The sequence below is a fragment of the Pongo abelii genome, chromosome 3 (genome assembly GCF_028885655.2).
Source record: "Pongo abelii isolate AG06213 chromosome 3, NHGRI_mPonAbe1-v2.0_pri, whole genome shotgun sequence".
Taxonomy (NCBI): domain Eukaryota; kingdom Metazoa; phylum Chordata; class Mammalia; order Primates; family Hominidae; genus Pongo; species Pongo abelii.
In genome coordinates this window covers 168,177,447-168,199,117 of record NC_071988.2, presented here as the reverse complement: position 1 = coordinate 168,199,117, position 21,671 = coordinate 168,177,447, and the positions used below count along the sequence as shown (strand labels likewise).

The 21,671-nt window shown below is 37.2% G+C and overlaps 1 protein-coding gene across 8 annotated transcripts in view; it reads left to right on the top strand.

The window, feature by feature from the left end:
- The window catches only part of SLC10A7 (solute carrier family 10 member 7), a 271,510-nt gene that overhangs the window by 137,479 nt on the left and 112,360 nt on the right, over window positions 1–21,671 (top strand). The window lies entirely within an intron of this gene.

Below are 21,671 nucleotides of genomic sequence, written 5' to 3'. Positions count from 1 at the left end.
CATTGAAGTGGATATTCTGTGGGTCTTTGAAACAATTTTACCTTAATTATACATAATTTTTAAATGAGATTTTAAATGTGTTTGTACTTTGAAATTGAAGTCAGGAGCTATCAGGCCTACTCTGAATGCTATAGAGCACTGAATTTTCAAAAGGTTCCCCGAATAATTGCTCTTATTGGTAGGTGCCTGTATATTCCCTTCCCCTAAAGACTAGTTTCATACATTTTATATTCAGATTATATTTACTATGGATTTTGATGGGACTTCATACAGTATTTGGTAATAATTTATGCCGATTTCAACTTTCCAAATTCACTGCTTGAGCTGGATAGGTAGCAATGTATCTTGAACTCTTTTAAGGTAGCCTTTCTTTCCTCTGTGTTTTATAGAAATTACTCAGTATGCCATGCACTCATTCATTCAACAAGAAACATTTGTTCACTTCTTTGTGCCCAGTGCCAGCACAATGTCTATTCCATAGTGAACAGGGTACTTTCTGCCTTTATGGAGGTTACATTCTAGTGTGGAAAGCAAACATTAAGCTACTGATTATGTGAAAGTTGTTAACCAAAGAGTGTAAAGTATAAAAAGATAATGTAGTAGAAGGACTACCTCAGTGAATTCCACCTCCACCATTTACAAGCTCTGTGATCTTGTACATATTTCTTAATCTTTCTAGGACTCATTTTCACATCTGTAAATGGAGATAATGCTAATAAGCTCATGGGGTTGTTATAAAAGCTAAATTTTAAAAATGCATGTAAAGAATGGAGCATAATGCCTAACACACAGAAACACTTAGTAGCAATTGACTTTTTTTTTTTTTTTTTTTTTTTTTTTTTTTTTTTGAGACAGGGCCTTGCTCTGTCATCCAGGCTGGAGTGTGGTGGCACGATCACAGCTCACTGCAACCTCTACCTCCTGTGCTCAGGTGATAATCCCACCTCAGCCACCCATCACCCCGCAATAGCTGGGACACAATTGACTTTTAAGCTCAGACTTGAACAATGGAATTTCCGAAGTGGAGAACATTTATTAAGAGAGAACACCATGATCAAGGGCCTTGAGGCAGGATTGCCCATGTTGTTTTTAAGGAACTAAAAGAAAGCCATCGTGCCATGAGCTCAGAAAATGGAGAGAAGAATCGCTTGAGATGAGGCTGAGGTAGTCATTGGTAGCAAGGTCATGCAGTGTCTTGTGGGTCTTGTTAAAGAGGTATCAGGGCTTTATTCTAAGGGCAATAGGAAGAATTTTCACAAGAGAATGATGCTATTCAATTTGAGTTTTAGAAAGATTATTCTGGCTTTAGTATTAAGAATTGTTCAAAATCTTTCACCAGGCATTGAGGGGTCTGGCTCATCTCTTAAGGGACCTTTGGGGAAAAATATTGGTGGATTTTTTTGCTATTATCATCTTCATAGGTGATGAGCCCTGGGACAACAATGAGTGACATAATTGGCATTGCCAATTTTTTGTTTTTCAGTAAATCTGAAGGTCATAGGTATGTGAGTATGAGTGAGTGTGTGTGTATTCATGTTTGCACACATATATAAACATAAAAATATATACATGCATATATATAGACCCACACATATATACATATACGTATATATCTCCCACTAGAGAGACAGCCAAGGTGTTTTTCTCTCTTTTCTGCCTCTGACCATTCAATCTCAATGTTTTTTAAATTATGGCACATAGGTTTAAGAGATAAGGGAAATATAATATATTTACCAATCCTTTTAGTCTGTACGGTATAATGACATATTATCATGGTTACTCTTCATGTGAGAATGGGAACATATTATGTTATGCATAATGACTTTATAATATAGATTCACAAATTTCAGAAATTATAGAGATACAACAGAGTCCTGTGTTCTTTTGCATGTCATGATGAATGCAGCAGTTGTATGTATATACAAGAATAGATCATACTGAGCATCCCCTGAGCTCTGTTTGCAGACAAGTCGTATCTCCACCATGACAAAATTCCCACAAGATTTTGAATTATTAATGTCTTGGAATCTGCGGGATTCAGCAGATATGTTCAGTGTTATTGATGGCAAACTTTATCTCTTTTATTCCTGAGACACATAATGAAATAGGGAGTTCCTCAAATAACCACAGTTACTGTTTAGAGTAATTTTGTAGGGGCCAGTGGGCTTTTGCCTTAATGTGTATGAATATAATTTTTCTCTCTCACAGCAGAATGTATGGAAGATAGAGGGAGAATGAATTGGCACTAATTTATGAACCTCCAGCCTTCTCAGTGCAGTACACCCTGTGAGGGCAAGATGCTCTAATTGCACCTACTTCACATAATGAGAGCTTTTAATGACAATTACTGATTAGAGTTAGGGATGTATGGGGGACTTTAGAGAAGATGTATTGACCTTGAGAAGACAAGACTTCATCTGCCTTTTATACAGCTCTGTCCCTAACAATTGACCAGCGGCTCAGTGAAATCCAGCTCTACAGACTTGCACCAAATATTGAGCAGATTTTAAACTGAGGGGCTGAGGTACACTTTATTTCTCAACTCAAATTAGGTCAGACAGTTCAAGAATTCTGTTTGCTTTTAGCAGTGTTTTTACTTTACGCTTTTTCTTCCTTGGTGATGGTCACGCAGACTGTTTTTCTGTTTGGTAACAACAATAACCCATAGTTCAGACTGCTCTTTTTAGAGACATTGATTTGCACCATCACAAATGGATACCTGACATTGTTTTCCTCTTAACACATTTGCAGTGTTCACATTTGGAAGGCCAATATTTAAAAACTGGTATATTTTATATAATATGTATATGAGAACTGTAAGAAAGATGAACAAATTAAAGAGAATTGCTGATTGTTTTATTAAGGGCAAGAGTTTATATGGTCTACGTGTCCTTTTTTGAGCAAAGCAGTTTTTTTAGTAAGTCAAGATGACATTTTATGTACATGTCATCTTTTTATGAACATTTAGACATTTTAATTACACAACACACACACATTTAACTAGCAAGATGATAGTGTCCTTTCCAGCTTCACTATCTAGCTCTCTCCTTAATGAAAACAGATCAAAGTTAATTTGTTTTTCCCTTTCAAGTTGCTCTGAGCATTAGTTTCTTCTAAAATCCCTCTTGCTTCCACATTTCCCACCTTTACAACCATTTTTTTTTTCATTTTAACTTTTCTGTATGTCTGGAAAATCTGATTTTATAATTAAAAGCAAAAAGTACTTACAATGCAGGCAAGTTTAAACCCAGCAGACTTAAATAATTTACAATTAATATAACTGGTAAAGCAGTAGGGGAAAATTGCTCGTGTTTTCCTAGCTCCCCCTGCTCTGAATTTTCCCAGTCCTAGGATTCTGATTGAAATAACCATATTTTATTATTATTTTATTTCATTTTCTTTGAGACAAGGTCTTGCTTTGTCACCCAGACTGGAGTGCAGTGGCTTAAACGTGGCTCACTGTAGTCTCGACCTGCTGGCCCAAGGCTCAAGTGATCCTCCCGCCTCAGCCCTGCAGGTAGCTGGAACTACAGGTGTGCACCTCCACATCTGACTAATTTTTTGTATTTTTTGTAGAGATATGGTTTCTCCATGTTGCTTAGCCTGGTCTTGAACTCCTGAGCTCAAGCAGTCTGACCGCCTTGGCCTCCTAAAGTGCTGGGATTACAGGTGTGAGCCACTGTACCCAGCCTAAATAGCTATCTTTTACATATTCTGTATCCTCCTTCAAAACTGCCCCATGCCTAATGTTAAGCCTTTAATAACTATTAGCTTTACAGTACTACAATCTGTCACTGAAACCATAAAACATGATGGCCTTCTGTCAATTTCAATATCGTTTCTTGTGAACAGGTTTACTTACAACTAAAGAGCTCGTTGTCTGATTATTCTGTGTAAGATATAAAATATTAGTGAAAATAGTTTTTCAAATAGCAGAATCTAGATGTCTTCAACAAATTTTACCATTAAAAGTTTAAAATCACACCCTCACACCTTAGTGATGTTATGTACTATTATAATTCTCATTATAACTCCTAAAAATACGTTTTTTTGAGATTCCATAGGTTGCATTCAGCTAACATTTATTGAGCATCTATTAAGCTAGGCAACTGTGCTAAGTGATTTGGCATCCATTATGTCACAAATTCTAACAACAGCCCCAGGGAGGAATGGTCATCTGCATTTTATAGCTAAGAACTCTGAGAATCATAGAGGCTAGTTAAGTGATTTGCCCAGGGTTTCATAGCCAGAAGGCCAAACCAAAAGGTCTTCTAATTCCAAGTCTGAGATTCATATCTGTCTAACAGCCATTCCCCCTCCCTGCCCTGTTACATTAGAAGCTGATAAACCAACTCTGGTCATAAAGACACTATGATGTGCTAAGGAGAATGAAGTTCTCTCTGGGAATGTTGGTCTACTACTTGTCTTGGCACTACTTATAGCTTTTGAAAGAGTTAATAGATCTCATTAAGTGTATATGTTTGTTTTAGTTGGTTCAGGCTGCTGTAACAAATTACCATAGACTCCATGGCTTTAACAAAAACATTTATTTCTTGACAGTCTGGAGCTGGAAATCCAAGATCTGGTTGTCAGCATATAAAGTTGGTTGGATTCTGATGAAAGCTTTCTTCCAGGTTGCAGACAACTGACTTTTCCCTGTGTCTCCACATGGCAGAGACCAAGCTAGCTAGCTCTCTGGCCTCTTTTAAATTTTTCTTTATTTTTGTAGACTTAGGGGACACAAATGGAGTTTTGTTACATGGATATATTGCATAGTGGGGAGGTCTGGGTTTTAGTGTACGTGTTGCCCAAATAGTGAATATTATACCCAATGGGTAAATTTTCAACCCTCACCCTCCTTCCACTCTTTTACCTTTTGGAGTCTCCCATGTCCATTGTTCCACTCTGTGTCCATTGTTTCGCTCCCGCTTGTGAGTAAGAACATGTAGTTTTGATTTTCTGTTTCTAAGTTCTTTCACTTAGGATAATGGCCTCCAGTTGAGTTGTTTGAGTTCCTTGTAGATTCTGAATATTAACCATTTGTTGGATGCATAGTTTGCAAATGTTTTCTCCTATTCTGTACATTATCTATTTGCTCTGTTAATTATTTCTTTTGCTGTACAGGAGCTTTTTAATTAAGTCCCATTAGTCTATTTTTGTTTTTGTTGCATTTTCTTTTGAGGACTTAGTCATGAATTCTTTGCCTATGTCAATGTCCAGAAGAGTTTTTCTTTCCTAGGTTTTCTTCTAGGGTTTTTTTTTTTTTTGGACAGAGTCTCACGCTGTCGCCCAGGCTGGAGTGCCGTGGCACCATCTCGGCTCACTGCAAGCTCTGCCTCCTGGGTTCACACCATTCTCCTGCCTCAGCCTCCCGAGTAGCTGGGACTACTGGCGCACGCCACCACGCCCAGCTAATTTTTTTGTATTTTTACTACAGATGGGGTTTCACTGTGTTAGCCAGGATGGTCTCGATCACCTGACCTCGTGATCCACCCGCCTTGGCCTTGCAAAGTGCTGGGATTACAGGCGTGATCCACCATGCCCAGCCTCTTCTAGGATTTTTATAGTTTCAGGTTTTACATTTAAGTCTTTAATCCATCTTGAGTTAATTTTTGTAAATGGTGAGAGATATGGGTCCAGTTTCATTTTCTGTATATGGTTCTCCAGTTTTCCCAGCACCATTTATTGAATGGAGTGTCCTTTCACCAGTGTATACCTTTGTCAACTTTGTCAAAGATCAGTTGGTTGTAGGTATGTGGCCTTATTTCTGGGTTCTCTATTCTGTTCCACCAATCTATTTGTCTGTTTTTATACCAATACCATGCTGTTTTGGTTAATATAGCCTTGTAATATAATTTGAAATCAGATAATTTGATGCCTCCAGCTTTGTTCTTTTGCTTAGGATTGCTTTGGCTAATCAGGCTCTTTTTTAGTTCCCTGTGAATTTTAGAATTGTTTTTCTAATTCTGTGAAAAATGATGTTGGTAATTTGATGGGGATTACATTGAATCTGTAGATTGTTTTGGGCAGTATAGTCATTTTATCAATATTGATACTTCCAGTCTGTGAGCATGGAATGTTTTTTCATTTGTTGGTTTCATCTCTGGTTTCTTTCATCAGTATTTTGTAGTTGTCCTTGTAGAGATCTTTTGCCTCTTTAGATAAATGTATCCCTAGGTATTTTTTTTTGGTATGTATTATAAATGAGACTGAGTTATTTATTTGGTTTTCAACTGGATTGTCATTGATATTTAGAAATGTTACTGATTTTTGTACTTGATTTTGTATCCTGAAACTTTGCTGATGTCATTTATCAAAGCTAGGAGTCTTTTGTAGGAGTCTTTAGGGTTTTCTAGATAAAAGATCATATCAGTGAACAGAGATAATCTGACTTCCTTTTTTCCAATTTGTATGCCTTTTGTTTCTTTCTCTTGCCTGATTGCTCTAGCTAGGACTTCCAGTACTATGTTGAATGGCACTGGTAAAAGTGGGCATCCTTGTCTTGTTCCAGTCCTAGGGGGAATGCTTTCAGCTTTTCCCTGATGCATATGATGTTGGCTCTGGGTTTGTTTGTTTGATGCCTCATTTGTTGTGAGTTTTTATCATGAAGGGATGCCAAATTTTATCAAATGCTTTTTCTATATCTATTGAGATGATCATATGGTTTTTGTTTTTAATTCTGTTTATTGTGGTGAATCACATTTATTGATTTGCATATGTTGAACCATCCTTGTGTCTCTAGAATAAGACCCACTTTGACTGTGGTGTATTATCTTTTTGATGTGCTGCTAAATTCGGTTTGCTAGTATTTGGTTGAGGATTCTTGCATCTATGTTAATCAGGGTTATTCTCCAGCCTCTTCTTATAAGAACACTAGTCTAAATCATGAGGGCTCCACCTTTGTGCCCCAATTATCTTCCAAAAGTCCCACCTGCAAATACTTTCACATCAGGATTAAAATTTTAATTTGCATTAAATTACAAAGAAAGTTGCTAAAAGGTCAGAAATAGAATCTAATTCTCCCTCCGATTCTCTCACAAACATACATTTATTCAGTGATTTTGCTGATTGATTTTGTAGTTGTTTATTGAGTATCTCCTATATGTAAGAGACTATACTAAGCTCTATGAAAAATAGAACTTGCTATTCGATATGCTTCCTTTCCTCAAGTGCCCATGGACTATTAAGGGAGTGAGACATATATACAAATAATTGTCCTTCCAAGAAGAAAGCAGTATGTAGTATAAAAAGAGGCACATATAACTGGAGGAATATTTAGAAGAGTACGTTTTATGGGTTAAAGGGCATTTGAGTGGACTTTGAAGGATGGGTAAGATTTGGACATATGGCCGATAACAGTACATTCCAAAAAAAAGAAACAGTAAATGCATGATATAGAAAGTGCTGAGAGTTCATTAGGTTAGAGGAGGTACTTTTGAAGGGCCAGAATAGCAGAAGGCATTAACAACAGAGAATATGTGAATACATGCTAAGATATTAGGTGATCATTGCCACAATGTCACACACACAGTTTGCAAGTAACAGAGAGTTTGGGAGGCAGACAGCTGAGAGAGAGGTAGCAAAATGTTAATGACTGGTAATTGGTGAGTGCAGGTAAAGGATATATGAGTGTTCATTATACTATTCTTAGCAAGTTTTCTGTATGTTTAAAAACATTTTTTTTTAAGTTGAGGGCATCACTAATCATGAGAGAAATGCAAATCAAAACCACAATGAGATACCAACTCACACCAGTTGAAATGGCTATTATTAAACAGTCAAAAAACAACAAATGCTGGCAATGCTGCAGAGAAAAAGGAATGCTTATACACTGTTGGTAAGAATCTAATTCAGTTTAGCCACTGTGGAAAGCAGTTTGGAGAGTTCTTATAGACTTTAAGATAGAACTACTGTTTGACCCTACACTCCCATTACTGGCTATATGTCCAAAGGAAAATAAATTGGTCTTCCAAAAAGACATGGACTCATATGTTCATCACTGAATTATTCACAAAAGCAAAAACATGGAATGAACTTAGGTACCCCATCAACAGTTGATTAGATAAAGAAAATGTGGTACATATACACTATGGAATACTATGCCTCCGTAAAAAGGAAAGAAATCATGACTTTTGCAGCAACATGGATTTAGCTTGTGGCCATTATCCTAAGTGAGTTAATGCAAGAAAAGAAAACCAAATACTGCATGTTCTCACTTGTAAGTGGGAGCTAAACACTGGGTACTTACGGACATGAAGATGGCAACAAGAGACACTGGGGACTACTAGAGTCGGGAGGGAGGAAGGGGGCAAAAGTTGACTAACTATTGGATAATATGCTCACTATCTGGCTGATGAGATCAAATGTACTCCAAACTTCAGCATCATGCAGTATACCCAGGTAACAAACCTGCATGTGTACCCCTTGCATCTAAAATAAAAGTTATTTCGAGTTAAAAAAATTAGTTATTTTTAAGTTGAGGGAAAAAATCAAAATGTATAAGAAACATCTGTAATCAATAAGCAAAGGACAGTCACCTAATTGGAAAAAAAAAAAAGCAAAACATATGACATGAAATGACACAGGAGAATCAAAAAGATGAGTAAATATGCTGAACCTCTTAAGAGTTAGAGAAATTTAAGTTAAAGCAATGAGATTCTACTTTTCACCTATTTGACTATGCTGTTTTAAAAGTGAGGCATTTTTTAAAGTAATGGCAAAAACCGCAATTACTTTTGCACTAACCTAATAATATCAACCTTCTGTAATTACTACAGGGATTAGAGAACAGACATGTGAAGCACCTGCCACACAGAAGAATTTAGTAACAATATCTCCTTCTACTACCACTATTATCTAACAAAAGATATTATTGAAACCCTAAACTAGGGTATTAGCAGAGGAAGTGGAAAAAAATCAACTAGACTTGGCAACTGATTGTATTTGAGGGGAAGAGAAAAAATACTAAGGAGAGGAAGACATTGCTATAGAAAGGAAGAAAGATGGCTTAATTGTTTGCCATATTGATTGTTAAATACTCTGAAGGAGTCTTTTCAGTAAGGGTAGTTGATTCTTAGAAATTATTGAAGATAGACCCATAATTTAAAGACTATTCTTATATAATTATTGTTTTAAAAAATATATTCTTAAATACATAATATGGGCACATTAAAAAGCAGTGTATAAATGTAAAAAAAAATGCAAGTATCCCTTTCTTATCTCTCCTTATGGACAGCCATTGTTAAGTTTGTCATGTTCTCCTTCATGAGCTAGACACCTCCCAGTAGGCCCACCTCCAACATTGGGGATTATATTTCAATATAAGATTTGGAGGGGACAAAACATCTAAATCATATCAAGTATAATATTCTGATTTTATATTTCTTAAAAGTCTGTAGTAATTCTGTAAAATTAATCTTCTAATATTGTCCAAATCCCTATATATACATTATGTGCTTTTTTAATGAAACCTGATAAAGAGACTAATAATAAAATCACATACTTCATGTATTTAGTTTATCATTGGCTTTTTGACCATGTGTTCTTTCAAGGAACTGGGCTAGGCACAAAGAATACAAAGAAATATGTATTTTTACCCATTTCCCATTAGTCTTTTTACATTGATTTTATAAGCTAGTCATAAAATAATAACCTATGTCTGTTACATGTGTTGCATATGTTATTTCTAGTCATTTATCTTTTGACCATATGATGTTTTTGTCATCTGGGGCTTAAAAAGAAGTTGTGTAATTAAATTTATCAGTTTTTTTCTTTATAGCTTCTAGGCATTATAATTTTTTAAAAGTTACCAAGTTTCATTTTATATTCTGTATTAATCCACCAAATAGCAGTTTTGAGCATGAAATAAAAGATGTTTGCTGGACTTTAATAATTGACATTGTTTGATTAGTATAGTTTTTTTGAGAGCAGGAATATAATTTCATTCTGGCACTCCTCACGTGGGAAAGCAATAAATATAGTGTCAGATCTCAGAGATTATTTGATACAATACCTTTGATGTGTAACTGAGGAAACTGAGACCCAGAGTGTTTGAAACGACTTCCCCTAAATTACACAGTTAATCAGTGCCAGCAGTTGAACTGGAATCCTGGTTTCTTTGACTTCTGATCTGGTGTCATTAATTAAATACATGAACAAATACGTTTAACATGCTTAGAACATACCTGACATCTAATTAGTAGCTACCTAAGTATTGGCTATTATTACTTTGTTGTTTTCGTCATCAACGAGCACAGATTCTGGAGCCAGGCTGAGATTGAATCTCAGTGATTTTAATAGTCAGTTGTTAGCCTTTCTGAACTTCAGGTTTCTCAGCTATAAAATGGGACAATAAGGTAACCTATTGTTACCAGTGGAAGGTGACCAGGTTGTTGGAAGTTTGAACAAAGAATTGGACAAAACACACAAAGCAAGGAAAGAATGAAGCAACAAAAGCAGAGATATATTGAAAGCAAAAGCACACTCCACAGGGTGGGAGCAGGCCTGAGAAAGCAGCTCAATGGCCTGGTTACAGAGTTTTCTGGGGGCTTAAATATCGTCTAGAGATTTCCCATTGCTTACTTGGTGTGTGCTCTATGCAAATGAAGAGGATGAAATGAGATTACAAAGTTGTTTACTTGGTGTACACCCTGTACAAATGAAGGGGATGTTTCCTGTCATAGCTGACTTGGCCTTAGAAAGCCACGGTTTTCCCCCTTTGATTTAGTTCTAGGAAGTCCTTAGGTTCCCTACTCCTAGACCCTATTCTCCTGCCTCACTGTCTCATAGGGAGTTGAGAGAATTCACTAAGTTCTTATATACAGAGTACTACTTGAATCAAAATAATCATTTTGTAAATATTTACTATTATTACTTCAGAGCCCTAGAATCAGTTGAACAACCTAATCTTGTCTAGTTAAAGAAGTCAAGGTAACAATAAAAATGCTTACTTTTATTGTGTGATGAGGCTGCAGGTCACAATAGATAATGAGACAAATCGAGCTTTCAGTGGTTTCAGAGGCCTACATTCCAGAAGAAAATGGGGGAGCCATGCATGAGGAGGCAGTGCCTAGAGGTGGTTAGAGGTACCAAGGAAAGTTTCACTGATATTGATGATAGTCTGCACCCCCCACCCCCAATACTGATATAATTCTATCTCAAGATACCCTGGGCCCATCATGGAAAAGAGTTTCATGGGTCAAGATTGAGTTTTGGATTTTTCTCATGTACAAAACTAGATATTATGAAGAGGAAAGGACACAAGGTGGCAGTTTTATAAGAAATTTAAAATGGTGTGATTTTAAACACATTTGGAGTACTTTTAATCTCTGGATTCTGAAATATGTTTCTCGAAGAGGACATTATTGTATATTTAAAATCCCTTCATGCTTAGAACTGCTCAGTCCATCATGAGCATCTTCTGTGCCAGCTCTTTATAAAATAACTTCAATATTTGATTTTCAACATGCCTTGGTAACCCCTAAAATGTTGGGTCTTGCCATTCATATCAAATATTATCAATTCCATGTCTGTTTCAGTAAATTCACTCATTGAGTGCCAACTATATGTCAGCACTACTCGTTATTAAAGATACAAAAATGAAAACAGCCCTAGTACAACCTCCCTTCTCCCAGCCCCTGGGAGTCTGTAGTCTATTGGGTGAAACAGTAATTGTAACATGATGTTAGTGCTGTGACAGTGTAAATACAGTGATGGCACAATGGAAGAAATGACTGATCAGAAATAGGCCATTTTATGCAGTCCTTGAGTAAATTTAGTCCTTCTACAGGAGAATAAGCAATTATTAAACAATGTCAACATAACTAGAAATGTTTATCCATTCATAAGTGTTATTTTGTAACATTGCTATAATTGCACAGCATGTATAATCTACATATGATGATAACAGAACCCAGAGTACTTAGAATATTTGCAGAGGTAAAAATATACAAAACCTTTGCAACAAAGCCTTTTGTCAGATTAGATTTTTTTTTTTTTTCTTATCCCATGCCTTTAGAGAGCTTGAATGCCTTCTCTAAGATTGGGAGACATTTTTCTTTCTAGGTTTAGAAATCATTACTTTCTGTGTAGTCTTCTATAAACTATTGATACTGCAAATGCTTCTTTAAGTCATTGAAATGTCTGTTTTTGTAGATTTTAGACTTTAGGGCTAAGCAATCTTATGAGAAGTAGAGAGAAGGCATAGAAAAAGGTATAAATGCTGTCTAGGTGATTGATAATGTGGCTGGCTGTCTCAGGGGCTAGCTTCTGGAAAGGGCCTTCCAAGGGTAGTTTTAAGAACAATTGCCTAGGGCAGTCTTAGGCTGAGTGTGTGGTAGAAACAGAACTTGCTCCTTTGGGGGAAGGGAAAAGAAGGCCTTGCCTCCCTAAAGACTGATGGCTTCTCTTTGTCTGATGAAAGAGTGGCATTGACAGAGTGCAGAGTGGATGAGAGCAAATCTTGCTTGTCTCCAGTGAAGATTTTTCTTTGGCTGGGTGGAGGGATTCAAATTGTGAAGTCTATTTGGGATGAGTTATCTGCAATCTCTCCCTATCCCTGGAGAGAATGAGAATGACTAATTGAAGCATCTCATAACAGTAATTGAGATGGATTGAAAGGGGAAATGAGTGATTAACCTTGAGCCTCCTCTTGATGCTGTGCATGGCAATGTTAGAGTAGATTTCTGGGGGTGAGGGGAGGGTTCCTAAACAGTTCAGTTTTACAAAAGTTCACATAGCTCCTCTAATTAACTTTTCAGAGAACTATATTTCCGCCCCAACTTAAATTTCAGATACTTGTTGCTCTGTTTTACATCATTCTATTGATGAAAGTTTGTTATTGATGACTGAAAACCAGAGTCAGATTTACTCAGAAGCTAATGATGCTTAAGCTTTAGGGCCCCTCATTTGCATGGGCCCCTTCTGAGGCCCTGGCACTAGTTTTGTACTCCTTTCTTAAACAAGAGCCCCCAAATTGTATGGGCTTTAGGGGTCACAAAACCTGGATCTGTCCCTGCTGATAAAATTCTAATTATAAATAAGTGGATCAGGCATAAATTTTAAAATTCTGTAAAATGATGGCCAGCATTTCTTCACTCCCTACAAACTTTGGAACTGTTTAAATTTATAATAAATGCTTAGGTGTATATCTGTATCTAAATTATCTATTTTTTAAACTTCTGGTAATGAAGATAAACATTGTACCAGCTAATTATATGTTTTTGTAAGTATAGAGTTTACTTTATTCCCTCTATAATGTTAGTCATGTTAAAAAGGAAAAGGAAAAGAAAAAAATTCCTACAATAATATAATGTGCCAGTTTGTATATTTCTGTGTACTGATACAACAATTATAAGTAGGAATCAAATGAATTCATTTCAGAAAGTCTCAATGGATTGCCTACATTTTGAATTGCAATGCAATTCATTTTTGTAGCCTTTAACAACACCTACTTTAGTGCCCCATATGTAGCAGGTCATCAAAAAGTCATTTTTGAATTGAAAATAAAATAAGTATATGCAGTGAACTGAATCGCTTTTAAAACTAAAAAGGTATGTTGGCAAGATCTCCCTGGTTTGACAAAAATAAAACATATAACCTAAATATAGTGATTTGCACATTGATGGCAAGTAGTTTTTATAGAGCAGAACTCTTTTTCAGAAATTGCATAACCATGTTTTGCAAGTACAATTAATATAATATCACAAGCCTATTACCACATTATTACCTGATTAGTGAATGCATGGTTAATTTAGGCAACCTATGTGCCTTTTCTGGAAATTCACATACTGTCAAAACTATGGAGTTTTTTTCTTTATTATTATTGTGATTTTGTTTTTCTGCCTTTGATAGGGTTGTAGATTGATCCAGAGGGATTAAAACTAACATATATCTGGTTTTAAACAAAATTGTATTTGACCCATAGTACTCCTTGTTATATATTTGGATCTGAAACATCTTTTGGATAGTTTTCTTCCCAATGGGTATTAGATTTTCCTCAAACTGCTTTCTAAGAGACAGAAGCTCAGCTCTCTTGCTTGCTTACCCATATTCTTGCATACACACACACACACACACACACACACACACACACAGAGAATTATTTGTCAAGCAGATATTTGTGTAGTATGAATCACTGAATGAACTCTGAACTGCATAGTTTGACCAGACCTGGGGCCATTCTTCAAGCTATCAAGAATTTTAAATCACTCAGCTAGGAATAATATATCTGATATAATAGTCAATGGTGGGATGGTCTAGAAATACTCAATGAAAGAGTGCTTAATATGATGTTCTTTGGAGAGGATAAAAATATAAGGAGGAATACATTGATTTAGAAGAAAGTAATTAATTGCTAATATTAACATTGGTGATTTAAGTTTTTCTTCCAACTGGACAGTTATCAAGATTGGGGTTTTTGTCTTTGGAGAAGACTATTTCTCACTTTTCTGATCTCTTCAGTTATTCCGGCAGTTTCATAGCTAATTACATGAGACAAAATATTTGTTTCATTTTAGATCAGCTATCCTAGTTTTGAATATACATTAGTCTTACCAGCAACAGTAATTATAATATTAAGATAACCAGTAACTTTTTTATTGGAGGTCTTATTTCTCAAAGACCTGTTTATCCTGATGATGTTACTGAAGCTTCTGATAAATCTGCATCAATAAAATCTGTTGTATTCATCAATTAAACATAGAGAAGCTGCAAATACATGCATATATGTGTTAAAGATGGTCACTTTGGATAGTTGTAAGGATAATTGCTGAGAACAGCGTAGACCTCAGTGAAACAGACTGATATGAACTATTCTGAGCTATTGGACCAGCATATGTCTAAATGAATAGGATCCTAATGGTTTTGTGAGCTAGAAGGTAGAATGAAAGTAATTTGGTCAGCATTCCTAAGTCTGCAATTCTGTTAGGCTAGTTCAGACACTCTCCACAGGAAGCGGACATTGAGGTCAGAAGTTGGGTCAAAGCCTTTTAATTGTGAGCCTCCATGATGCCTCTGGGCTTGGGTCAATAGCCTGAAAAGCTCTGTTTGTGGGCCTGGAAAGGGTATATTATGGGGGCTCAGGTGGTCTCTTGACTGTTCTAATACTCAACTGTGAGAAGCAGATTATCTGCTTTGGAGATTATCTGATCTTCTATCATCAGCCTTCCCATTGGGCTTTGAGTTGCCAAGGATGGGGCTAAAATGTGAAGTACAGGAAGTTAGGCACAGTGGACTCTGTGTGCAATCCCATTACAAAACCAAATATAAATCATTCAAGCACCACTTTGTTAAATGACTTTAGTTTTATTTGGTTTGACCTTTTTCTCTATCTTAATCTATATTCTCTAGAGTTGACTAAACCTCATTTATTTTATTCTCATTTTCTAGAACTCTTTAGATTAGAAAATAGACATGTCATAAAATCTATTCAAGATGGAATGACACAAACACCTTTCCTTCTTTTATGTACTCTATAATGTAGATTGAGCATTATGACGTAATTTAATTTCTTCTCTGGAAATTCATGAAATCATTCCAGTCTAGGCTGTCCTTGGCACCCTGGTAATCTTGGTTGATTGTGTCCCTTCAAACTGTGATTTGATCAGAAGAAAGACTGGTTATCTTTGTGATTCAGTTTCTATGGATTAGGAAATTGGGACTATATTGTGGATTATGTTTTTTATTTAAGACCAGAACATTATCATTATTCTCCCATGTTTTCTAAAATAAGAAGAGAGAGAGAGATTATAATTTTCTCTATAGCTAGGCAGATGAATTGTTGATAATGAAGCAGATTCATGCCCTTTTTTGGTGCAAGAAAGCATCCATGCACACTTAGAAGCAAAGTAGCAGACTTTTAAATTCTGGTCTTTGTTGTCGTCACTAGACCTCATGCCTCCCTCTGAAAGAGCTGCATCCAAAACCAGTCTTTTCCCCCTAAAACACATACTCTTTCCTTTGTTCCAGTAGCCCTGGCATAGATGCTCTAAGAATAGAGAAAGCATGAATAGTGCCAGTGAACAAGAATTTTGGGCTTCAGCATCCCCTTCTATTCTTTTTATTTTTCCCAAATAAATTAGTTTTGATGACTTGGTTTCCTATTAGTAGCATCTTTACTTACAATACTGGCATATAAACCTATGAAGTTTGAATTTTGTTGGCAATTTTCAAGTTTTTTTTTTATTCAAAAGATGTTCATTTCACACTTTGTACCAGGCACTGTTCCAGGTACTTGTGATATACAAATTAATAAAGCAGACTCTGCCCTTGTGGAGTTTACATCTGGGATATTGTGATATAATAAGAAATATGTAGTTGTCCTCTGCACACCCTCTTTGTTCCTGGGACAGAGCTCCTAAAACCTTTGTAGATAAAGGTGATAGGAGACTCCTTTGTTCTAATATATTGTCTTTGGTTCTGGGTCCCTGAACAACCCTTTGCAATCTCCAGAGTGATAATGAGATGGGAGAATTTCCTTGACCTTATCATGGGACTTGAGACAGGGGTGTGGCTTAAACCCCTTGTGGGAGGGGGAGCATGCAGGTGAGTGTGTGCCAGGGCTGGGGTGAGTACTTTTGGGCTTCAGCCCCACAGCAGCATCTAAGGGTGTGTTACAATTAATGCCCCTTTAGCAGCTGCCATCCACAGATGGCTAAATGTTAACCAGCTCAATGGAGAGTCAGGGTGACAGCCTTTTACATCCTACCCTCTTGGTACCTGGGTTCTTGTCCAGCATCCAGGAAGAATCAGGTCACATGGACTTGAAGGATGCAGAGATTTTATTGAGTGTGTAAAAAGTAAAGTAAAGGTTCCTCTTCAAAGACTTTCCTGCCGTCTAATTAGAAATAAATAGTAACTTCTCTTAAAAACAAAATTTATTCAAAGACCTGTGCTAACATTCTTAAATATCTGCTAGCTGTAATAAAAAAAAATTATGTACTTTACTTTCTTATCTTCCACAATTTAGCCTAAATATTTGCCCTGGCATGCTTATACTGGTCCAAGCAAGCATTAAGTTATAGCCTGTTCCTCTTCCTTATTTAAAGGTGTTTTTACCTTTCTCAGCATTCCTCAAGTTATTTCCTCCTTCCTTTGTTCTCCTCTGCCTTTGCCTCTTTTAAAAATTTCTAAGTTGCTAGCCAATTGAGACAAATACAGAATGTGAGGTCCCGTTCCAGCCAATAAAAACTGGACACAGCTGTAAAGTGGACGCATCAGGTTATAAATGACCCTGTCTCCTTTGCTCAATATACGCTCGTGGCAAAACTGCTGGTGAGTGTACCCTTTCCACAGAAAGTATAAAAATGGCCTTGCTGAAGAAATTGAATTTATGTTCAAGTGCTATTTCTTTATGGCACTGGGGAACAAGCATCTCAAACAAGTGATAGAGGTGGCTTTCAGCGGGATGCGTAACTGGAAAGGGGATGGAAGGGAAAGATAGTCTTCCCCTGGAGTTCAGCTGGGGACCAACCATCCCTGTCTGAACTCTTCTCAATGTTAAGATGCCTCCTCTCTCCTTCTTTACCATGCTGCTCTGCTCCTGTGCCAGTGGGGTTTGGGGTTTTTAATGGGTATAGGATGGGGGGTGTGGTGGGCCAGGGTGGTTTTGGAAAAAGCAACATTTGGGCTGGACAACAGGGGCAACTATTCTCATTTAGGGTTGCAGTTTCCAGGCTTGAGGGTGGGGCATTTGCTGGGCAACGACCTTCTTCTACCCAATATTTCCCCACCTCCTATCCATATCAATAAGATCTGACAAAGAGCTCCTAAATCCTTTAGAATTTTGTGGGTGATAGGAACATCTTTTGTTCTAATGAGGAGACTCTTGGTGAACTCCTAGATAGCCTCAGGATGAGGCTGAATATGTGGAGGTTTCTGGGGTGTGGTGTGTCCTGAAAGGGCATGAAAGCTCTGCGCTCCTCTACCACACCACTCTATGCATCTCTTCCATCTGGCTGTTTATCTTTATCCTTTGTAATATCCCGTACAGTAAATGGGTAAACGTAAGTAAAGTGTTTCCCTGGGTTCTCTAAGCTGCTCTCACAAATTAATCAAACCTGAGAAGGGGGTCACGGGCACCCTCAACTTATCACCAGTCTGTCATCAGTATAGGTCACAAGCTAGGACTTGTGATTAGCATCTGAAGTGGGGGGCAGTCTGATGGGACTGAGCCTTCAACCTGTGGGATCTGACACTATCTTCACCAAGCACCAGAATAGAATTGAATTAGAGGACACCCAGCTGGTGTCTGCTGGAGAATTGTTTGGTATGTGAGGAAACAACCCTAACACAGCTCATGTCAGAAGGGTTGTGTTGTGTGAGAATAGGAAAAACACTAGCGTTTTTCTTAGCCTTTACAACGTTCTATTGGGAGGAGGCAGACAATTAAAAAAAGAACGAAATAAATAGGTAAATCACACAGCTTGTTAAAAGGAGATAAGTCGTAAGGAAAAAGAGAAACAAAAACAAAAAAGAAGAGTTAGGTTAATGCTTATACGTTAAAGGGAGCTAGATGTTCTGTGGCAGGGTTGGGGAGATTGCAATTTAAGTACAGTGGTCAAGTTGGCCTCATGTAGGAGTAACATTTAGGAGTAACTTGAGGGCCGTGAGGGAGTTAAGCATGAGGACTTCTGGAGAACATTCCAGGCAAAGGACACAATAAATGCAAAGGTAAGAGCATCCCTTCAGGTATTCAAAGGTGATGTTCCTATAAATTGAGATTAGAATGTTTTTCCTAAAATCAGTCTTTCATTATTAAGCTCCTGTCTATTCATACTGTTTGTTTTTTTTGTTGTTTTGTTTTGCTTTTTGTTTTCTAAGATGGAGTCTCCCTCTGTCACCCAGTCCGGAGTGCAGTGGTGCAATCTCGGCTCACTGCAACCTCCGTCTCCTGGGTTCAAGTGACTCTCCTGCCTCAGCCTCCTGAGTAGCTAGGATTACAGGCATGCACCACCATGCCTGGTTAATTTTTGTTTTTTTTAGTAGAGACAGGGTTTCACCATGTTGGCCAGGCTAGTCTCGAACTCCTGACCTCAGGTGATCCATCTGCCTCAGCCTCCCAAAGTGCTAGGATTACAGGCATAAGCCACCACACCTAGTGGGTTTTTGAGATAATTTAACAATATTAGAAACAGATGGTCTCTCTCAGTGAATCTGCATCTCTAGAAATGATAATACAGTACTTTTTACATCCAGTGTATCTTTTTAAATGTCATGCATCTTCTGAGAAAATCATAGCATTTCTTAAATACTATGTTAAAGTAATTTCACGTATTGAAGTAATGTTAGCACAGTTTCTTTAGGAATCTAAACAAATAACCCTTACTTTCCATAGTGGTCACATCCAGAAAATATATATGTGTGTGTGTGTGTGTGTGTGTGTGTGTGTGTGTGTGTGTGTGTATGTATATATATATATATATTTTTTGAGACAGTCTCGCTCTGTTGCCTAGGGTAGAGTACAGTAGTGTAATCTCAGCTTGCTGCAACCTCTGCCTCCCAGGTTCAAACGATTCTCCTGCCTCAGTCTCCCAAGTTGCTGGGATTACAGGCATGCACCACCATGCCCAGCTAGTTTCTGTATTTTTAGTAGCAAGGGAGTTTCATCATGTTGCCCAGGCTGGTCTTGAACTCCTGGCCTCAAGTGATCTGCCTGCCTCGGCCTCCCAAAGTGCCAGGATTACAGGCATGAGCCATTGCATCTGGCCCAAAATAGCTATGTTATAAAATGGGAGGGGAAAACATTCATTGAGCATCTGTTATATAATAGGCCCTGTGCTAGATCCCTTATACGTGTCATCTCATGTAATCTCAACAAAATGCTGTGAGGTATTATTGTTTCCATTTTGTATAGAGTTCAAAGAGATTAAATAATTTACCCAAAGCCTCAAAATAGAAAATGGAGGAGCAGATCCAAACCCAGGTTTCTTCCAATCTGAAGGCAATGAATAGCACTTCAGTTTGCCCATTTTCCTAGGAGGAGCCTGATGGCAGTTTTTGCTTCATGTATTTCCTGTACTCTCCATAGGTAACCAATCTGTACATACTGTTTGTTTTATTAAAACCACCTGAATATCTGTCGAATTTATCCACATTTCCTCATCTCCATCACCAGAACCCTAGCTTAGCCATCATCCTTTATAGCCTTTGCCTGTCTCCTGGCATCCAGAAAATCTGAGCAGTGGTTCTCAACCTTGGTTGTATATTAAAATAACTTGAGTGGTTTTAAAAAAAATCATTCATATGTGGACCCCACTCCAGACTGATTAAATTAAGATCCTGGTGGATGACAGTTTGGATATTAGTATTTTTAAAAATCTCCTTGCATGATTCTAATGTGTACTGAAAGTTGAAAACTACAGTATTAAACATTTTTATAATGTACATTTCACCATTAAAACCCTCTTTCACGTCTCATGTCTCTCAGGATAAATCTAAGCTTTTACTATGGTACTTTTTGACCTGATCCCTGTGCATACGTTGCCAGCCCTTGAATTTTGCCTTGCCCTTGTATTTATTTGTTATCACATTTTTTTTTTTTTTTTTTGAGGCAGGGTCTTTCTATCTTGCCTAGGTTGGAGTGTAGTGGTGCAATTATAGCTCACTGCAGCCTCCATCTCCTGGGCTCAAGCTATCGTCCCACCTCAGCCACTTGAGTAGCTGGGACTACAGGTGTGTTTCACCAGGCCTGGCTAATTTTTTTGATTTTTAGTAGAGATGAGGTCTTGCCATGTTGCCCAGGCTGATCTTAAAATCCTGAGCTCAAGCAATCCTCTTGCCTCAGCCTCTCAAAGTACTGGGATTATAGGCATGAGCCACTGTGCCTGGCCAAAATTATTTCTATTATAACTTCAGAGATGTTTATTTGTATTTCTAATCAGCCTTTTGCTTTAAAATGTTCTTTCTTCAGGTCTTTCCGTAGAATAATGATCAACAAACCCTTAGGTGCACTAAGAAGCTACAGATGATTTTAATGAAATAAACCATTATTTTGTGAAGCAAATAGGGCTCTCTGATGTGGCTGATTGATATTCTTCAAGACAGACCTGTTGAAGGAACAAATAGATTCTAGCAAATCAAAATTTAAATTGTCCTAGTAGTAATAATGTTGAAACCTGGATGATTTACTTGGATTTATTATTTCATAATTTATATTGCTAAATGTAACTGAGAATAAATAATGGCTAAACAACTTATTTAATCCAAAAAATGTTACTTTTTAAATATTTGATAAAACATTAAGTTAACGTGCTTCTCTGCCATTCTGCCATTCCCTGCTCCTTTATGCCATTCTCTTTGCAAAATATTTCAGTAACTCATTAAGAAGGAAAACATAATCTTATTAATGCCTTATTTAAATGAATTAGTGTTTTGTTTAGATTAAAAATAAAAAGGAGGCTAGTGATTTTATGAATCTGTTATTATTAGATAAGGTAAGTATTATTTTACTCAGTGGGCAATATGAGTAAAACATATTGACCTGACTTCTGAGAAGGCTAGAACAAAGGTCTTTAAATTGGGCTGTTCCTCAGAATCACTTGGGAAGCATTTTTTTTTTTGAAACAGGGTTTCCCTCTGTCACTCAGGCTGGAGTTCAGTGGTGCAATTGCAGCTCACTGTAGCCTTGACTGCCCTGGCTCAAGTGTTCCTGCCACCTCAGCCTCCTGAGTAGC